This window comes from Topomyia yanbarensis, chromosome 1 (assembly GCF_030247195.1).
Source record: "Topomyia yanbarensis strain Yona2022 chromosome 1, ASM3024719v1, whole genome shotgun sequence".
NCBI lineage: Eukaryota > Metazoa > Arthropoda > Insecta > Diptera > Culicidae > Topomyia > Topomyia yanbarensis.
Genome location: NC_080670.1, coordinates 85,544,135 through 85,564,060, shown reverse-complemented (window position 1 = coordinate 85,564,060; position 19,926 = coordinate 85,544,135). Strand labels below are relative to the sequence as shown.

At 34.3% G+C, this 19,926-nt stretch overlaps 1 protein-coding gene across 1 annotated transcript in view; it reads right to left on the bottom strand.

Annotated features, from left to right (window-relative positions):
* The window catches only part of LOC131693959 (uncharacterized), a 426,221-nt gene that overhangs the window by 279,574 nt on the left and 126,721 nt on the right, over positions 1–19,926 (bottom strand). The window lies entirely within an intron of this gene.

The following is a 19,926-nucleotide window of genomic DNA, read 5'->3' as shown; positions in this document are numbered from 1 at the left end:
GTATTCGTATTCGTATTCGTATTCGTATTCGTATTCGTATTCGTATTCGTATTCGTATTCGTATTCGTATTCGTATTCGTATTCGTATTCGTATTCGTATTCGTATTCGTATTCGTATTCGTATTCGTATTCGTATTCGTATTCGTATTCGTATTCGTATTCGTATTCGTATTCGTATTCGTATTCGTATTCGTATTCGTATTCGTATTCGTATTCGTATTCGTATTCGTATTCGTATTCGTATTCGTATTCGTATTCGTATTCGTATTCGTATTCGTATTCGTATTCGTATTCGTATTCGTATTCGTATTCGTATTCGTATTCGTATTCGTATTCGTATTCGTATTCGTATTCGTATTCGTATTCGTATTCGTATTCGTATTCGTATTCGTATTCGTATTCGTATTCGTATTCGTATTCGTATTCGTATTCGTATTCGTATTCGTATTCGTATTCGTATTCGTATTCGTATTCGTATTCGTATTCGTATTCGTATTCGTATTCGTATTCGTATTCGTATTCGTATTCGTATTCGTATTCGTATTCGTATTCGTATTCGTATTCGTATTCGTATTCGTATTCGTATTCGTATTCGTATTCGTATTCGTATTCGTATTCGTATTCGTATTCGTATTCGTATTCGTATTCGTATTCGTATTCGTATTCGTATTCGTATTCGTATTCGTATTCGTATTCGTATTCGTATTCGTATTCGTATTCGTATTCGTATTCGTATTCGTATTCGTATTCGTATTCGTATTCGTATTCGTATTCGTATTCGTATTCGTATTCGTATTCGTATTCGTATTCGTATTCGTATTCGTATTCGTATTCGTATTCGTATTCGTATTCGTATTCGTATTCGTATTCGTATTCGTATTCGTATTCGTATTCGTATTCGTATTCGTATTCGTATTCGTATTCGTATTCGTATTCGTATTCGTATTCGTATTCGTATTCGTATTCGTATTCGTATTCGTATTCGTATTCGTATTCGTATTCGTATTCGTATTCGTATTCGTATTCGTATTCGTATTCGTATTCGTATTCGTATTCGTATTCGTATTCGTATTCGTATTCGTATTCGTATTCGTATTCGTATTCGTATTCGTATTCGTATTCGTATTCGTATTCGTATTCGTATTCGTATTCGTATTCGTATTCGTATTCGTATTCGTATTCGTATTCGTATTCGTATTCGTATTCGTATTCGTATTCGTATTCGTATTCGTATTCGTATTCGTATTCGTATTCGTATTCGTATTCGTATTCGTATTCGTATTCGTATTCGTATTCGTATTCGTATTCGTATTCGTATTCGTATTCGTATTCGTATTCGTATTCGTATTCGTATTCGTATTCGTATTCGTATTCGTATTCGTATTCGTATTCGTATTCGTATTCGTATTCGTATTCGTATTCGTATTCGTATTCGTATTCGTATTCGTATTCGTATTCGTATTCGTATTCGTATTCGTATTCGTATTCGTATTCGTATTCGTATTCGTATTCGTATTCGTATTCGTATTCGTATTCGTATTCGTATTCGTATTCGTATTCGTATTCGTATTCGTATTCGTATTCGTATTCGTATTCGTATTCGTATTCGTATTCGTATTCGTATTCGTATTCGTATTCGTATTCGTATTCGTATTCGTATTCGTATTCGTATTCGTATTCGTATTCGTATTCGTATTCGTATTCGTATTCGTATTCGTATTCGTATTCGTATTCGTATTCGTATTCGTATTCGTATTCGTATTCGTATTCGTATTCGTATTCGTATTCGTATTCGTATTCGTATTCGTATTCGTATTCGTATTCGTATTCGTATTCGTATTCGTATTCGTATTCGTATTCGTATTCGTATTCGTATTCGTATTCGTATTCGTATTCGTATTCGTATTCGTATTCGTATTCGTATTCGTATTCGTATTCGTATTCGTATTCGTATTCGTATTCGTATTCGTATTCGTATTCGTATTCGTATTCGTATTCGTATTCGTATTCGTATTCGTATTCGTATTCGTATTCGTATTCGTATTCGTATTCGTATTCGTATTCGTATTCGTATTCGTATTCGTATTCGTATTCGTATTCGTATTCGTATTCGTATTCGTATTCGTATTCGTATTCGTATTCGTATTCGTATTCGTATTCGTATTCGTATTCGTATTCGTATTCGTATTCGTATTCGTATTCGTATTCGTATTCGTATTCGTATTCGTATTCGTATTCGTATTCGTATTCGTATTCGTATTCGTATTCGTATTCGTATTCGTATTCGTATTCGTATTCGTATTCGTATTCGTATTCGTATTCGTATTCGTATTCGTATTCGTATTCGTATTCGTATTCGTATTCGTATTCGTATTCGTATTCGTATTCGTATTCGTATTCGTATTCGTATTCGTATTCGTATTCGTATTCGTATTCGTATTCGTATTCGTATTCGTATTCGTATTCGTATTCGTATTCGTATTCGTATTCGTATTCGTATTCGTATTCGTATTCGTATTCGTATTCGTATTCGTATTCGTATTCGTATTCGTATTCGTATTCGTATTCGTATTCGTATTCGTATTCGTATTCGTATTCGTATTCGTATTCGTATTCGTATTCGTATTCGTATTCGTATTCGTATTCGTATTCGTATTCGTATTCGTATTCGTATTCGTATTCGTATTCGTATTCGTATTCGTATTCGTATTCGTATTCGTATTCGTATTCGTATTCGTATTCGTATTCGTATTCGTATTCGTATTCGTATTCGTATTCGTATTCGTATTCGTATTCGTATTCGTATTCGTATTCGTATTCGTATTCGTATTCGTATTCGTATTCGTATTCGTATTCGTATTCGTATTCGTATTCGTATTCGTATTCGTATTCGTATTCGTATTCGTATTCGTATTCGTATTCGTATTCGTATTCGTATTCGTATTCGTATTCGTATTCGTATTCGTATTCGTATTCGTATTCGTATTCGTATTCGTATTCGTATTCGTATTCGTATTCGTATTCGTATTCGTATTCGTATTCGTATTCGTATTCGTATTCGTATTCGTATTCGTATTCGTATTCGTATTCGTATTCGTATTCGTATTCGTATTCGTATTCGTATTCGTATTCGTATTCGTATTCGTATTCGTATTCGTATTCGTATTCGTATTCGTATTCGTATTCGTATTCGTATTCGTATTCGTATTCGTATTCGTATTCGTATTCGTATTCGTATTCGTATTCGTATTCGTATTCGTATTCGTATTCGTATTCGTATTCGTATTCGTATTCGTATTCGTATTCGTATTCGTATTCGTATTCGTATTCGTATTCGTATTCGTATTCGTATTCGTATTCGTATTCGTATTCGTATTCGTATTCGTATTCGTATTCGTATTCGTATTCGTATTCGTATTCGTATTCGTATTCGTATTCGTATTCGTATTCGTATTCGTATTCGTATTCGTATTCGTATTCGTATTCGTATTCGTATTCGTATTCGTATTCGTATTCGTATTCGTATTCGTATTCGTATTCGTATTCGTATTCGTATTCGTATTCGTATTCGTATTCGTATTCGTATTCGTATTCGTATTCGTATTCGTATTCGTATTCGTATTCGTATTCGTATTCGTATTCGTATTCGTATTCGTATTCGTATTCGTATTCGTATTCGTATTCGTATTCGTATTCGTATTCGTATTCGTATTCGTATTCGTATTCGTATTCGTATTCGTATTCGTATTCGTATTCGTATTCGTATTCGTATTCGTATTCGTATTCGTATTCGTATTCGTATTCGTATTCGTATTCGTATTCGTATTCGTATTCGTATTCGTATTCGTATTCGTATTCGTATTCGTATTCGTATTCGTATTCGTATTCGTATTCGTATTCGTATTCGTATTCGTATTCGTATTCGTATTCGTATTCGTATTCGTATTCGTATTCGTATTCGTATTCGTATTCGTATTCGTATTCGTATTCGTATTCGTATTCGTATTCGTATTCGTATTCGTATTCGTATTCGTATTCGTATTCGTATTCGTATTCGTATTCGTATTCGTATTCGTATTCGTATTCGTATTCGTATTCGTATTCGTATTCGTATTCGTATTCGTATTCGTATTCGTATTCGTATTCGTATTCGTATTCGTATTCGTATTCGTATTCGTATTCGTATTCGTATTCGTATTCGTATTCGTATTCGTATTCGTATTCGTATTCGTATTCGTATTCGTATTCGTATTCGTATTCGTATTCGTATTCGTATTCGTATTCGTATTCGTATTCGTATTCGTATTCGTATTCGTATTCGTATTCGTATTCGTATTCGTATTCGTATTCGTATTCGTATTCGTATTCGTATTCGTATTCGTATTCGTATTCGTATTCGTATTCGTATTCGTATTCGTATTCGTATTCGTATTCGTATTCGTATTCGTATTCGTATTCGTATTCGTATTCGTATTCGTATTCGTATTCGTATTCGTATTCGTATTCGTATTCGTATTCGTATTCGTATTCGTATTCGTATTCGTATTCGTATTCGTATTCGTATTCGTATTCGTATTCGTATTCGTATTCGTATTCGTATTCGTATTCGTATTCGTATTCGTATTCGTATTCGTATTCGTATTCGTATTCGTATTCGTATTCGTATTCGTATTCGTATTCGTATTCGTATTCGTATTCGTATTCGTATTCGTATTCGTATTCGTATTCGTATTCGTATTCGTATTCGTATTCGTATTCGTATTCGTATTCGTATTCGTATTCGTATTCGTATTCGTATTCGTATTCGTATTCGTATTCGTATTCGTATTCGTATTCGTATTCGTATTCGTATTCGTATTCGTATTCGTATTCGTATTCGTATTCGTATTCGTATTCGTATTCGTATTCGTATTCGTATTCGTATTCGTATTCGTATTCGTATTCGTATTCGTATTCGTATTCGTATTCGTATTCGTATTCGTATTCGTATTCGTATTCGTATTCGTATTCGTATTCGTATTCGTATTCGTATTCGTATTCGTATTCGTATTCGTATTCGTATTCGTATTCGTATTCGTATTCGTATTCGTATTCGTATTCGTATTCGTATTCGTATTCGTATTCGTATTCGTATTCGTATTCGTATTCGTATTCGTATTCGTATTCGTATTCGTATTCGTATTCGTATTCGTATTCGTATTCGTATTCGTATTCGTATTCGTATTCGTATTCGTATTCGTATTCGTATTCGTATTCGTATTCGTATTCGTATTCGTATTCGTATTCGTATTCGTATTCGTATTCGTATTCGTATTCGTATTCGTATTCGTATTCGTATTCGTATTCGTATTCGTATTCGTATTCGTATTCGTATTCGTATTCGTATTCGTATTCGTATTCGTATTCGTATTCGTATTCGTATTCGTATTCGTATTCGTATTCGTATTCGTATTCGTATTCGTATTCGTATTCGTATTCGTATTCGTATTCGTATTCGTATTCGTATTCGTATTCGTATTCGTATTCGTATTCGTATTCGTATTCGTATTCGTATTCGTATTCGTATTCGTATTCGTATTCGTATTCGTATTCGTATTCGTATTCGTATTCGTATTCGTATTCGTATTCGTATTCGTATTCGTATTCGTATTCGTATTCGTATTCGTATTCGTATTCGTATTCGTATTCGTATTCGTATTCGTATTCGTATTCGTATTCGTATTCGTATTCGTATTCGTATTCGTATTCGTATTCGTATTCGTATTCGTATTCGTATTCGTATTCGTATTCGTATTCGTATTCGTATTCGTATTCGTATTCGTATTCGTATTCGTATTCGTATTCGTATTCGTATTCGTATTCGTATTCGTATTCGTATTCGTATTCGTATTCGTATTCGTATTCGTATTCGTATTCGTATTCGTATTCGTATTCGTATTCGTATTCGTATTCGTATTCGTATTCGTATTCGTATTCGTATTCGTATTCGTATTCGTATTCGTATTCGTATTCATATTCGTATTCGTATTCGTTTTCGTATTCGTATACGTATTCGTATTCGTATTCGTATTCGTATTCGTATACGTATTCGTATTCGTATGCGTATTTGTGTTTGTATTTGTATTTGTATTTGTATTTGTATTTACATGAATTTTACTGCATTTACCGCATTACCGCGCGGTGCGGTGCGGTAAATAAAGTGCGGTTGCGGTAAACGGTGCGGTTTTATTATTTTTTTGCGGTTGCGGTGCGGACAATCCATTTACCGCCCACATCCGCACCGCGACGAACCCTAATCACCAATAACAATAACATGTCGAACTACATCGGTACATTTAAATAACGAAACAAATCAAACAAATTTATCCATCAATCACGGGTTTCCAAGTTTCTTTACGAACGAATTCTCGGAATTTTTATCCACGAGGCCACGATGACGGCTGCAAAGCTCGAGTTTTCCAACGGTCGAGCAAAACGACTTTGAACGACGCATAATCAATCGAATTGCAGTTCATCCATTTTGGGACGAATTTAGTCGTTTCGATATCGCTGATACTGCTAATACCGAGAGAATGGGAAACCATTACAGAAATTTTATTTTCAGACACATTGCTGTCAACATTGGATAGGAAAAGTGCAAATTTCTTATCACTTTATGTCGAGGAACTGGTGGACGGTAATGACTGGAGCGATTCAAAAGTTGTCGCAGCTACTGTTTGCTGTATACTCGAACCCATGTTAGTTTGTGGTACGGGTGATGAAACGGGAGTTGATTGGCTTTTTCCAGCCGATTCGCCCGGAACAAGCATTGACAGCGTACTAAAGATTTCATTGATCTGCTTTTTAATCGTTAATATTTCGTGTTGCACAGCAGTTGTTGGCTTCGTTGGCAACTCCATTCTATCGCGTATTTTGAAGAAAATGCCGACACAAGCACGGATTGCGTATCTCGATGCAAATAATTATTCGTTTCAATGGTTTCTTGCGACTGAAATCAAAAATATAAAAGATGATTTCAATCAATCGATCAATGTTGAGACGATAGAGCGATTTTTGCGGCCACCAGACAAAATTTTCACAAGTAAATCAAGCGATAAACAACAGCAAAAGAGATCAACAGTTCAAGCGTGCACGAAACATTCAGTGATCTTTTACACCGTTTTCATTTGGCTTCAGGATGCAGCCATTTTTGCAATGACAGGTACTAACGTCTTAGACCGGACTAAACTCAGCCCTAGAATCAAAGATAGTACCGTGTGGCGGTACCAACTAGATTCAAGCTTACCGCCATAGGCGTGCGCAGCCTTTTCCATTAGGGGGGAGGGGGGGCTAACGGCTTAAAAACATTCATTTATGTTGAACCTCCATTATCAGGTAGATTTTTGGTAAAGGTTCGATTGCAAAACAGTTATTTTATTTTGTTATTGAATTATATATTGGACGGTACTTTTTGAAACACATGTTAGAATGGAATATTCGATGTACGGCTCACTCTACTTCGTACCACAACGATGATCTCGAATGCGGATTTTTTGAGAAAGTCCGTTACGATTCATACCATATCAGTAGTTCCAATTCACAATGAAGTCATGAACTGTTGCTCTATTTTAAAATTATTGGTATCATAATGAGAATATTTTTTATTTATGCGAAAAGCTTTATTTTTACGGTGGCTAAAACACGTTGTATTCTTAAATTTTTTTAGGGAAACATTCATAATTAATTTTGAAATTTTGTCGTAAGTTTGCTATTATAATCACGAACAACATTCCAAAATTGAAGATTGGTCTGTGATTTGGTTCACGAGATATCATGTTCACTGGAAACGATATCAAAATATTGGCGTTCAAGCACAAAAGCTGCAGTTTCAAGATTTTTCAATAAAAAATCATGCTTTTTTGCAAGCGTATCAAAAAATGTACTATTTGATATTCTAAAAAATGTTAAAGCAAAAAATAAAAGCTCTATCGTCTACGATTTTAAAAACGCTGACTACGACAGCATCGTTAGCACGCTGTTGGATATAAACTGGGACGAAAATATTAACAATGACGACGCGAACGAAGCAGCGATGACGTTTTCTAGTATTCTTAACTATCTTATCTACCGCCATGTGCCAAAACGAATAATTAGTACCGATGAACACCCTCCCTGCAAACAACCGTCCTTAGACTTTTAAAATCTGCCAAACGAGCTGCAATTAAAAAATTCTCGAAGCATAAGACACTTGCATTACGAAATCACTACTTTCAACTCAACCACGAATACAAACAGCAAAGCAGACGCGCCTTTTTTAGACTCCAGCGAAACGTCGAGCGTCAACTGAAATCCAAGCCCAAGTCGTTTTGGAAGTATGTTAACGAGCAGCGAAAAGAATCCGGTTTGCCATCTTGTACGTCGTTTAATGGAGTTTTAGGCACCGACACTAAGGAAATTTGCCAACTGTTCTCCGACAAATTTTCAAGCGTTTTTTCCAACGAGCACCTGCCACCACAACAGGTCGCTGCCGCCGCTAAGGACGAACCATCAACCGAATTTGTGTCGATAATGCTGCCATTCTTGCAGCAAATGCCAAACTGAAAGCATCACTCACTACTGGTACATTCCCTTCCTGCTGGAAAGCATCGCACATGTTACCAGTTCATAAAAAAGGAAACAAATCGAACATTGACAATTATCGGGGAATCTCGTGTTTAAGTGCTGTATCAAAACTGTTCGAGCTGGTTGTGTTAGATCCTATTTTCTTTCACTGCAAATACTACATTGCAGATGACCAACACGGTTTCATGCCTAAACGATCGACAACGACAAACCTGCTCTCATTCACAACATATGTAATGGATGGATTCGCTGACGGATTGCAAACCGATGCTATTTACATGGATATATCTGCGGCCTTCGACAAAGTCAACAATGATATCGCAATAGCGAAGCTGGACAAACTTAGCATTCATGGACAACTTCTGCGCAGGTTTCGTTCCTACCTCGATGGAAGGCAACTCCAAATCAGCATTAAGGACTGTCTATCTGCACCATTCTTCACTACATCCGGCATCCCACAAGGAAGCCATCTCGGTCCAGTAATATTCCTCCTCTACTTTAATGACGTCAATTTCACATTACAAGGACCCCACCTTTCTTTCGCTGATGACATGCAAATTTTTCAACAAATACGGGATAAAACCGATGCCGAGCTTCTTCAGAAGGAACTGGACAGCTTTAGTACGTGGTGTGATCTAAACAGAATGATTTTAAACCCGAGAAAATGCTCAATTGTTACGTTCACGCGGAAACGCCAACCGACTCAGTTTAACGACCATTTCTTCGGCTCGAGCATTCCAAGACACTCTCACATCAAAGATCTCGGAGTCATCATGGATTCGGCACTAACGTTCAAACCACATACGTCATACATCGTGGATAAGGCATCACGACAGCTTGGATTCATCTTCCGTATAGCGAAAAACTTCAGGGACGTATATTGTCTTAAATCACTTTACTGGCGTTGGTTCGCTCAACGTTAGAATATTGTTCAGCTTTTTGGAATCCGTACTACCAGAACGGGATTGACAGAATCGAGGCTGTCCAACGCAGGTTCGTACGCTTCGCCCTTCGTTATCTCCCATGGCGAAACAGATTTCAGCTGCCGAGCTATGAAAACCGTTGCCAGCTAATACACCTCGACACACTCAGCATTCGGAGGGACTGCTCTCGAGCCCTGTTCGTCTCGGACTTACTCTCTGCCAGAGTGGAATGCCCTACAATCCTCGGACGTCTGGATCTTCAAGCCCGCGTTCGAGCTCTACGTAATAACTCTCTTCTGCGAGTTCCGTTCAGGAGAACCAACTATGGTTGCCAGAGCGCTGTTACCGGACTCCAACAGTGTGGCGACGGCCTTTGACTTCAACCGGACGCGAAATGCGATAAAAGCGAAAATGTTGGCAGTTTTAAAATGTAATTAGTTTAAGCAACCACCATTAGGGCCAAGGGGCCTGTTGGTGAAGGTAATAAACATAAACATAAACATAAACATAAACAAAAACTTCTGAATAACTTCTGAGCAACTCCGAGAATCAAGTAGAAAATGGAAAATCTTCTTTCTGTAGGAAAACATTTAATAACACTTTTCGAGGTTTTTTGTGTGGTCCAAAATGCGTTTAGAAAACATATTTAGGAAAGAAATCAATTTTTTTCGTAAACCTATGCTATTTATAGCGACTGGGTATTTGAGCCACTTTCCAGGGTGCCACTTTCCAGTCTCGCTCCACACACATATTTTCCTCGATTGCATACCTCCGGTGACAGCAACTGTTTACCCAAAAGTCGACGACGCCTTATAGGTTGTCTACTAATCACTTTAACGAGTCTCCTCTACATGCCCAAAACTGAATATTATTTTAAACTGTCTCTAACATGCTAGTCCATAATTATCAAGCCTTATGCGCCCCTGTCGTGATCGTCCTTTTCAGCTGCTTTCAGCTCACTACACTGTTCTAACATATAAGGGACCATTCATAAATTACGTAACGCAAAAATTGCACAAAGTTGACTCCCCCCTCCCCCCATGTAACAAATTGTCACAAATTTCTTTATCCCCCCCTCCCCTATTACGTAACAAATTCCTTGAAAATTTTTTTTGCTTCTGTGAAAACATGTTACGTAACGATCTAGCTTACTCCCCCTCCCCCCTATGTCACAATATGTAACAACTTGTCGAACCCCCTCCCCCCCTAATAGCGTTACGTAATTTATGAATGGTCCCTAACCAGTGCGAGCAATAAGCTCCTAGTCTGATTTTTCTCATCTGTTGCTCGTTGGCAATCCACATCGAACCAATTACCTCGTGTGTTATCCGATAGACATGTGACTGCTGAGCTGATCACCTTATGAACTTGCTGCTACGTTGTGATCAAGCAATCTCTTGTTGATCGTTCCCCAAAACCTTTTGTCCTAAAGGCGGAATTATATGTCTCATGCTTTCCATGAAATAAGATATTTAAACATATATTTTTGGTATTTACTATTAAACTAAGATTGCACTTGTAGCGTGCTATAAAACTTCAATTGTTACTTGGGTAGGAACAGGTTTAGAAACTTCCGGACTAATTTTTTATCTTCTGCTGGTAGGAGTCGTGCTTAGGCAGTGTTACTACGAATTGCTTAAATCTATCATGTTTCACGGCAACAGCAGACAGCTTTCCTATCTGTACATTCCAAATCCTTTCATAAATAATTTTTTAAAACTTTTCCTACTTAGTAATTTCTAGCTAGTTTAATGTCGTTAAAATGAAAAGAAGATTGAAGTAGAATAAGTTGTTATCCAAATAAATAACATCTATGCAGTTCTTCTAAGACTATATTACTGTTAAGTTTTAGAAGAACGTTGAAAGTTTCTCTTGTTCTCGCTTTCCATGTAAAACCTCCTGGAATCGCCATATATGCCTTTACCGACTGCATTAATTATTTGCAATAAAAAGTTTGTAATTTTTAGTCAAAGCAAAAAATGAAATTGATCACCAACACGCTTGTATTTTTAAGCCGGTAACCGAATCTTTGCTGCAGTTACCGCTTCGTCATAGCAACCTTATCTTATTATCGATAGAGATTCCTGATTTCAACGAACTTGCGCCAACTAAGATAACATGGCTTGCTTAAACAAAATGAGATATGCAGTAAGTTGCCATATCTTTTCAACATTATAATACTAATTTTTTTTATTCCAGCGCATTAGGGGGGGGGGGGGCTTTAGCCCCCCCTAGCCCCCTCTTGCGCACGCCAATGCTTACCGCTATTAGTGGTGTAATTGTGCTTTTTCTCATTCATCAAAGCTATGTTTTAATAGCTAGTTACGTTCAATTTTAAATTGTGGAAATATCTATTATATTTTTATTACACTTGGTAAGTATATAAGAGTGCACGATTGCCACGAACCTGATGAGCAGATTGCTTTAAAATCGCATTTTGGAACGTGCGACCAAAATCGTACGATTTAAATCGTGCGATTTAAGTCATTCGATTAGAGTCGTGCGTTTAAAGTCGTGCGATTAAAGTCGTGCGACTAAAGTCATGCGATTAAAGTCCTGCGATTAAAATCGTGCGATTAAAGTCTTGTGATAAAAGTCGTGTTATTTAAATCGTACTCATATCGCAAGAATAATTTTAAATTATATTCGTACGATTTAGAATCGATTTTGAAACAAGCGACCAAAATCGTACCATTTAAATCGTGCGATGTACATAATCGATTTAATTTGAGCGATTAAAATCGTACAATTTAAGTCGTGCGATTTAAATCATACCATTTAAATGGTACGATTTATATCGGCCGAATCGAATCGTACCCAAATCGCAAGAATAATTTTAAATTATATTCGAACGATTTAAAATCGCATTTTGAAAGGTGGGACCAAAATCGTACGATTTAAATCGTGCGATTTAAATCGTGCGATTAAGGTCGTGAGATTTACACCGTATGGTTTATATCGGTCGAATAGAATTGTATATTCGAACGATTTAAAATCGCACGGGAGATATTTCAATCGCATTTTGAAACGCGCGGCCAAAATCGTACAATTTAAATCGCACAATTAAAATCGTACGATTTTGGTCACACGATTTAAATCGTGCGATTTTAAATCGTACGAATATAATTTAAAATTATTCTTGCGATTTGGGTACGATTCGAGCCGGCCTATATAAGTCGTACGATTTAAATCGAGCGACTTAAATTGTACGATTTAAATCGCACGACTTAAATCGCACGATTTAAATCTGACGACCTAAATAGTACGATACGGTTTTAGTCACACGATTGAAATCGGACGATTTTTGTCGCGCGTTTCAAAATGCGATTTTAGATCGAACGTATATAATTTAAAATTATTCTTGCGATTTGGGTACGATTCGACTCGGCTGATATAAATCGTACGATTTAAATCGCACAATTTAAATCGCACGACTTAAATCATACGATTTAAATCTCACGATCTAAATCGTATGGTTTGAATCGTGCGATATAAATCGTACGATTTAAGTCGTGCGATTTAAATCGTACCCAAAACGCAAGAATAATTATAAATTATATTCGTACGATTTAAAATCGCATTTTGAAACGTTCGACCACAATCGTACGATTTGAATCGTGCGATATAAATCGATCGATTTAAGTCGTGCGATTTAAATCGTACGATTTAAGATGTGCGATTTAAATCGTACCCAAATCGCAAGAATAATTTTAAATTATATTCGTACGATTTAAAATCGCATTTTGAAAAATGCGACCAACATCGTGCGATTGAAATCGTACAATATAAGTAGTGCGATTTAAGTCGTACGATTTAAATCATGCGATTTAAAATCGCATTTTGAAACGTCCAACCAAAATCGTACGATTTAAGTCATGTGATGTAAATCGTGCGATTTAAATCGTACTATTTAAGTCGCGAGATTTAAATCGTACGATTTATATCGGTCGAATAGAGTCGTATATTCGTACGTTTTAAAATTGCGCGAGAGATATTTAAATAGCAGTTTGAAACATGCGACCAAAATCGTACTTTAAATCGTGTGATTAAAATCGTACGATTAAAGTCGTGCGATTTAAATCGTACCCAAATCGCAAGTATAATTTTAAATGAATATATACGATTTAAAATCGCATTTTGAAACGAGCGACCTAAATTGTACGATTTAAATCGTGCGATATAAATCGTATGATTTAAGTCGTGCGATTTAAATCGAGTGATTTAAGTCGTGTGATTAAAATCGTACGATTTATATCGGCCGAATCGAATCATACCCAAATTGCAAGAATAATTTAAATTGTATTCGTGCGATTTAAAATCGCATTTTGAAACGTGCGACCAAAATCGTATAATTTAAGTCGTGCGATTTAAATCGTACCCAAATTTCAAGAATAGTTTTAAATTATATTCGTACGATTTAAAATCGAGTTTTGAAATGTGCGGCCAAAATTGTACGATTTAAATCATGCGATATAAATCGCACGATTTAAGTGGTGCGATTTAAACCTTCCATTTTAAGTCGTGCGATTCAAATCGTACGATTTAAGTCGGGAGATTTTTAACCGTGCGATTTAAGTCGTGTGATTTAAATCGTACGATTTAAATCGTACGATTTAAATCGTACGATTTATATCGACCGAAGCGAATCGTACCCAAATCGCAAGAATAATTTTAAATTATATTCGTACCTTTTCTACTATATAACACTCCCACCACCATGCCTCAAAAAAAGTCGGTACGGTATTTTCAAATCACTATATCTCAGCAGTCGCTTGACCAATATGGACAATTTTGGTATCAATGGATTTTTTGGACTCTTTAGATTACTATGAAATTGTAACCTAAATTTAAATTTGACCACAATTGATCCTTCTACCACCATAAAAATCGGAGCAAGTACTACAAAAAATTGCAAATTTCCAATATTTGTGAAGAACTTAAAATCTAGCGCGATGACCTACGCATATTATTATGTTAAACTCTTTGGATTGATGTAGGCAACCAATTTCTAGCAGATTGTTCATGATTTCTTATGAAAGGAATTACAATATCTTCACAAAATTGCATACAATACAGAAAATGACAATATTCGGAAATATTTCAAATTTCATAGCGATGACACGCATATATCATGCTGTCAAAATATTCGTATATATGTGAGTGATAATTTTCAAGAGCACTGTTTATAGTTTTAAATTCAGAATGAACATCGCATTTTATGATGCTAAAATATTCTTATTTTCGAAACAGACAAGTTTCCAAAACATTGTTTTTAGTTTTAAATTCAATGAACTACAATATCTTCACAAAATCACGCATTTTACGGAAAGTTTCTTTATTTTCCTTTGTAACTTGAAATTTTTAAGATGAATATCGCATTTTATAATGACAAAATATTTGCATTTGCGAAATAGACAAGTTTCGAGAAGATTGTTTATAGGTTTTAATTCAATGAACTATAATATCTTCATAAAATCACGTATTTTACGGAACATTTCTGTGTTTTCCATTGTAACTTGAAATTTTCACAATGCATATCGCATTTCATTACATCAAAATGTTCGCATTTATGTGTTAGACGTGTTTTCAGAACATTATTCATAGTTTTAAAATCACTGAACGACAATATCTTCACAAAATCACGTATTCCATAGAACATTTCTTTATTTTCCATTGCAGCTTGAAATTTTCACAATGAATATTGCATTTTATGATGCTAAAATATTCTTATTTATGAAACAGACAAGTTTTGGAACATTGTTCATAGTTTTAAATTCAATGAACTACAATATCTTCACAAAATCACGTATTTTACGGAACATTTCTTTATTTTCCATTGCAACTTGAAATTTTCACAATAATTATCTCATTTTATGATGCTGATATATTCAAATTTACGAAACAGTCAAGTTTTTAGAACATTGTTTATAGTTTTAAATTCAATGAACTACAATATCTTCACAAAACTCGTATTTTACGGAACATTTCTTCATTTTCCATTGTAATTTGAAATTTTCATAGTAATTATCTCATTTTTTGATGCTAAAATATTCGCATTTACGAAATAGACAAGTTACGAGAAGATTGTTCATAGGTTTTAATTCAATGAACCACAATATCTTCACAAAATCACGTATTTTACCAAACATTTCATGATTTTGAAGACATTGTAGTTCAAATTAAATTAAATTCAATCAACAATGTTCTACAAACTTGGCTACCATATATGTACAAACATTTTGGTAGCATTATTCATTGTGAAAATTTCAAGCTACCCATGAAAAAAAAAAATGTTTTGTAAAATACGTGATGTTGTGCGGATTGTGCATTTCATTGAATTCAAGTATACGGACAATGTTCCACAAAACTTGTCTATCACATAAATTCGAACATTTTGATATAAAAAAGTTTGCGACATTCATAAATTTCAAGTTACAACGGAAAACAAAAAAAAAAGTTCTGTAAAATACGTGATTTTGTGAAGATTTTGCAGTTCATAGAATTAAAATCTATAAACAATGTTCTGGAAACTTGTCTAACCCAGAAATGCGAACATTCCGGTATCATAAAATGCGATATTCATCGTGAAAATTTCAAGTTACAATGGAAAATAAAGAAATGTTCTGTAAAGTACGTGATTCTGTGAAGATATTGTAGTTCATTGAATTAAAACCTAGGAACAATATTCTCGAAACTTGTCTTCTTAATACATGAGAATATTTTAGCATCATAAAATGCGATATCCATTGTAAAAATTTCGAGTTGCAATGGAAAATAAAGAAATGTTCTGTAAAATATGTGATTCTGTGGAGATATTGTAGTTCATTGAATTAAAAACTATAAACAATGTTCTCGAAACTTGTCTACTTAATACATGAGAATATTTTGGCAATATAAAATGCGATATTCTTTGTGAAAATTTAAGGTTACAATGGAAAATAAAGAAATGTTCCGTAAAATACGTGATTTTGTGAAGATATTGTAGTTCATTGAATTAAAAACTATAATTAATGTTCTTGAAACTTGTCTATTTCGTAAATGCGAATACTTAAGCGTTATAATATGCGATATTCATTGTAATAGGAAAATATAAAAATTAAAGGGTTGTGTACAGGACACGACCACGGTGACATTAAAAATATAGCTTTTTTATCTATCACACATATCGACACACGTTCTTGTTCACTCGCCTGTTTTCATATGCTACAATTTGCTATATACCCTCCCCATCAAAACATAATTTATTGAAGGTCTTTTAACGGTAATCTATTAATTAATCAAGTATCTCACTAGGTGATTGGCATTATTTGGCTGAATCTAGGCTCCATCTAGTAAAAATAGGCTGGTCTGCCCAGAAAATATATTCAAAAGAAAAGTTCCATATTGAGAGCTGTGATGAGGAAACATACGCCCGCCAACGGAAATATACAGATTCTCCATAAAATATGAAATTTCATTTTCCATTTAAATTTTCAATAATGTACTAATGAACTTAAGTAAACAATCTTAAGTGTAAGTATTTCTTGATCGATTAGTGGTGGAAAAATGAAATTATTTGATAAATTACATTGTTATGCAACGTTCGCACTACCAGTTAAAACGGGTTTTTATGCTATCTTGGTGACATTTTTCTTGTTGCTAATTATTAAAACGTGTTATAACTCTGTAGTGTAAACATTGTATTATTAAACCAATTCTGCAGCGTTTTATGTTATATAGGTGTTTTATGTGGTAATAGGACTGACATAATTATATCTTCAGTACAGCGGTTTGTTTCATAATTTAAAACAGATTTATTTTAAAATTTAAATTAGTATACCCAACCGTTCTATTTATTGTATACTTTAAAACGCAATTAGAACTGTGTTTTAAATACATAGGGTAGGATAGATATTATGACTGGATAAACTGGGAAAACAATTTTAAGTCCAGTAACGCTTAAGACATGGCTTGAATTTGAATCGAAAAAGAACACCCGCTTCAACTGCTGCTGGGACGGTAAGTTCTGTTTTAAAATTTTCCGTTGTGTGCAGTACGAAACAAAAGTGTTTGGAATGTGATTGTTTCCGATGCAATTACACTCAGATTTTTCACGCAGGGGATACAGGCCGTGTAAATGAAAACCGCGTAAATTTAAAAAAACGCGTAAAAAACCTGAGTGTACTCTCCTATATAAAATACTACGCTGCTGAACAGTGCAATAACTACAGAAGCACGTTGTTAGATGCCTTACTGATAAAAAAACATATAACCGAAATATGAAACATGAAAACCAATTGGCTCTTTACCCTACGAAGCTACAAAGCGCCGTAAACATGGATTAACAAGTTACAACGCACACGCATGCATAAAAATAAATATATTTTTTTCAAACGCAACACTCTTAAGCAGCACACACCGTATTGAATTAAATCCAAACCACCCCGCCCACCCACTTTGCAAATCATTCTGTGACACCATGCTGGTACCCGACAAATCCGCACACGGCCACCGCTGCCGAAAATGCATAGCGTCTACCGCTTATTGTAGTGCCCAAACGCTGCAGCCATGATCTTACCCGTTCGACATAAGAACAAAAACTGATTCAAACGGGTACGCGTCACCTCTATTTATAAACTAACCGTATATGGTTTAGTCACTTAGGTGCGAGTGTGTGCAAATGCCAACGTTACCGAAAATCGATAGCGCTTATTGCATCGCCCGGAGACGACGTTGCTCGTGTGGGATAAGAGCAACAACTGATTTAAACGGACATGCGTTGCTTCTATTTATGACTTTTCGTGTTTCATTGAGCAACTAAGCTGCCCTCTTTTGACGGCTGTGTCTGAGAAATCTGCCTCACGAATGGTATTTTTCCCGTTTTTTGTGAACTTTTTAATTTTACCAATTTCCAAAAGTCTACTTTTATTGGGGAGATATTAAATTTATACCAATATTTAAGTTAGGTGTTTCTGAATCGGTTGGTGTATGAATGATTAAAATCCATCTAGTAATATCGGAGTTATAAGCGTGCAAACCTTACATAGTTTCGTTACATGGGAGATAGTTTAGATTTTAGAATGACACCTAGCCCCAGATAGTGGAGTAAGACATTTTTAATGTCAAAATGTCCCTTTAAATACGTGATTCTGTGAAGATTTTGTAGTTCATTGAATTAAAAACTATAAACAATGTTCTAGAAACTTATCTATTTCGTAAATGCGAATATGTTAGCATCATAAAATGAAATAATTATTGTGAAAATTTCAAGTCGCAATGGAAAATAAAGAAATGTTCTGTAAAATACGTGATTTTGTGAAGATATTGTTGTTCATTGAATTTCAATGTGAAGATTTTGTAGTTCACTGAATTTAAAAGTATAAACAATGCTCTTTAAAATTGTCACTCACATATATACGAACATTTTGACAGCATAATATATGTGTGTCATCGCTATAAAATTTGAAATATTTCCGAATATTGTCATTTTCTGTATTGTATGCAATTTTGTGAAGATATTGTAATTCCTTTCATAAGAAATTATTAACAATCTGCTAGAAATTGGTTGCTTACATCAATCCAAAGTGTTTAACATAATAATATGAGTAGGTCATCGCGCTAGATTTTAAGTTCTTCACAAATATTGGAAATTTGCAATTTTTTGTTGTACTTGCTCCGACTTTTTTGTCGTAGAAGGATCAATTGTGGTCAAATTTAAATTCAAGCTATTTCATAGTAATCTAAAGAGTCCAAAAAATCCACTGATACTAAAATTGTCCAAATTGGTCAAGCGACTGCTACGATATAGCGATTTGAAAATACCGTACCGACTTTTTTTGAGGCTTGGTTGTTCGTGTAAGTAAAACTGGCATGGTTGGAGGAGTGTTAATTCCGCTGTGTACTTGCACTTGACTATTTAACACCTGTTATTTCGATTACTACTTGTAGTTTTCTTCAGTGTTTGTAAGAAGATTACAAATAGCAATCGAAATGCCAGGTATCTGTTAAATAGTGAAGTGCAAGTGCATTTAACTATAAACAATATATATATATATATATATATATATATATATATATATATATATATATATATATATATATATATATATATATATATATATATATATATATATATATATATATATATATATATATATATATATATATATATATATATATATATATATATATATATATATATATATATATATATATACATATATATATATACATATATATATACATATATATATATATATATATATATATATATATATATATATATATATATATATATATATATATATATATATATATATATATATATATATATATATATATATATATATATATATATATATATATATATATATATACTCAAGTTTTTTACGCATATTTTGGAATTTACGCGGTATCCATCAAC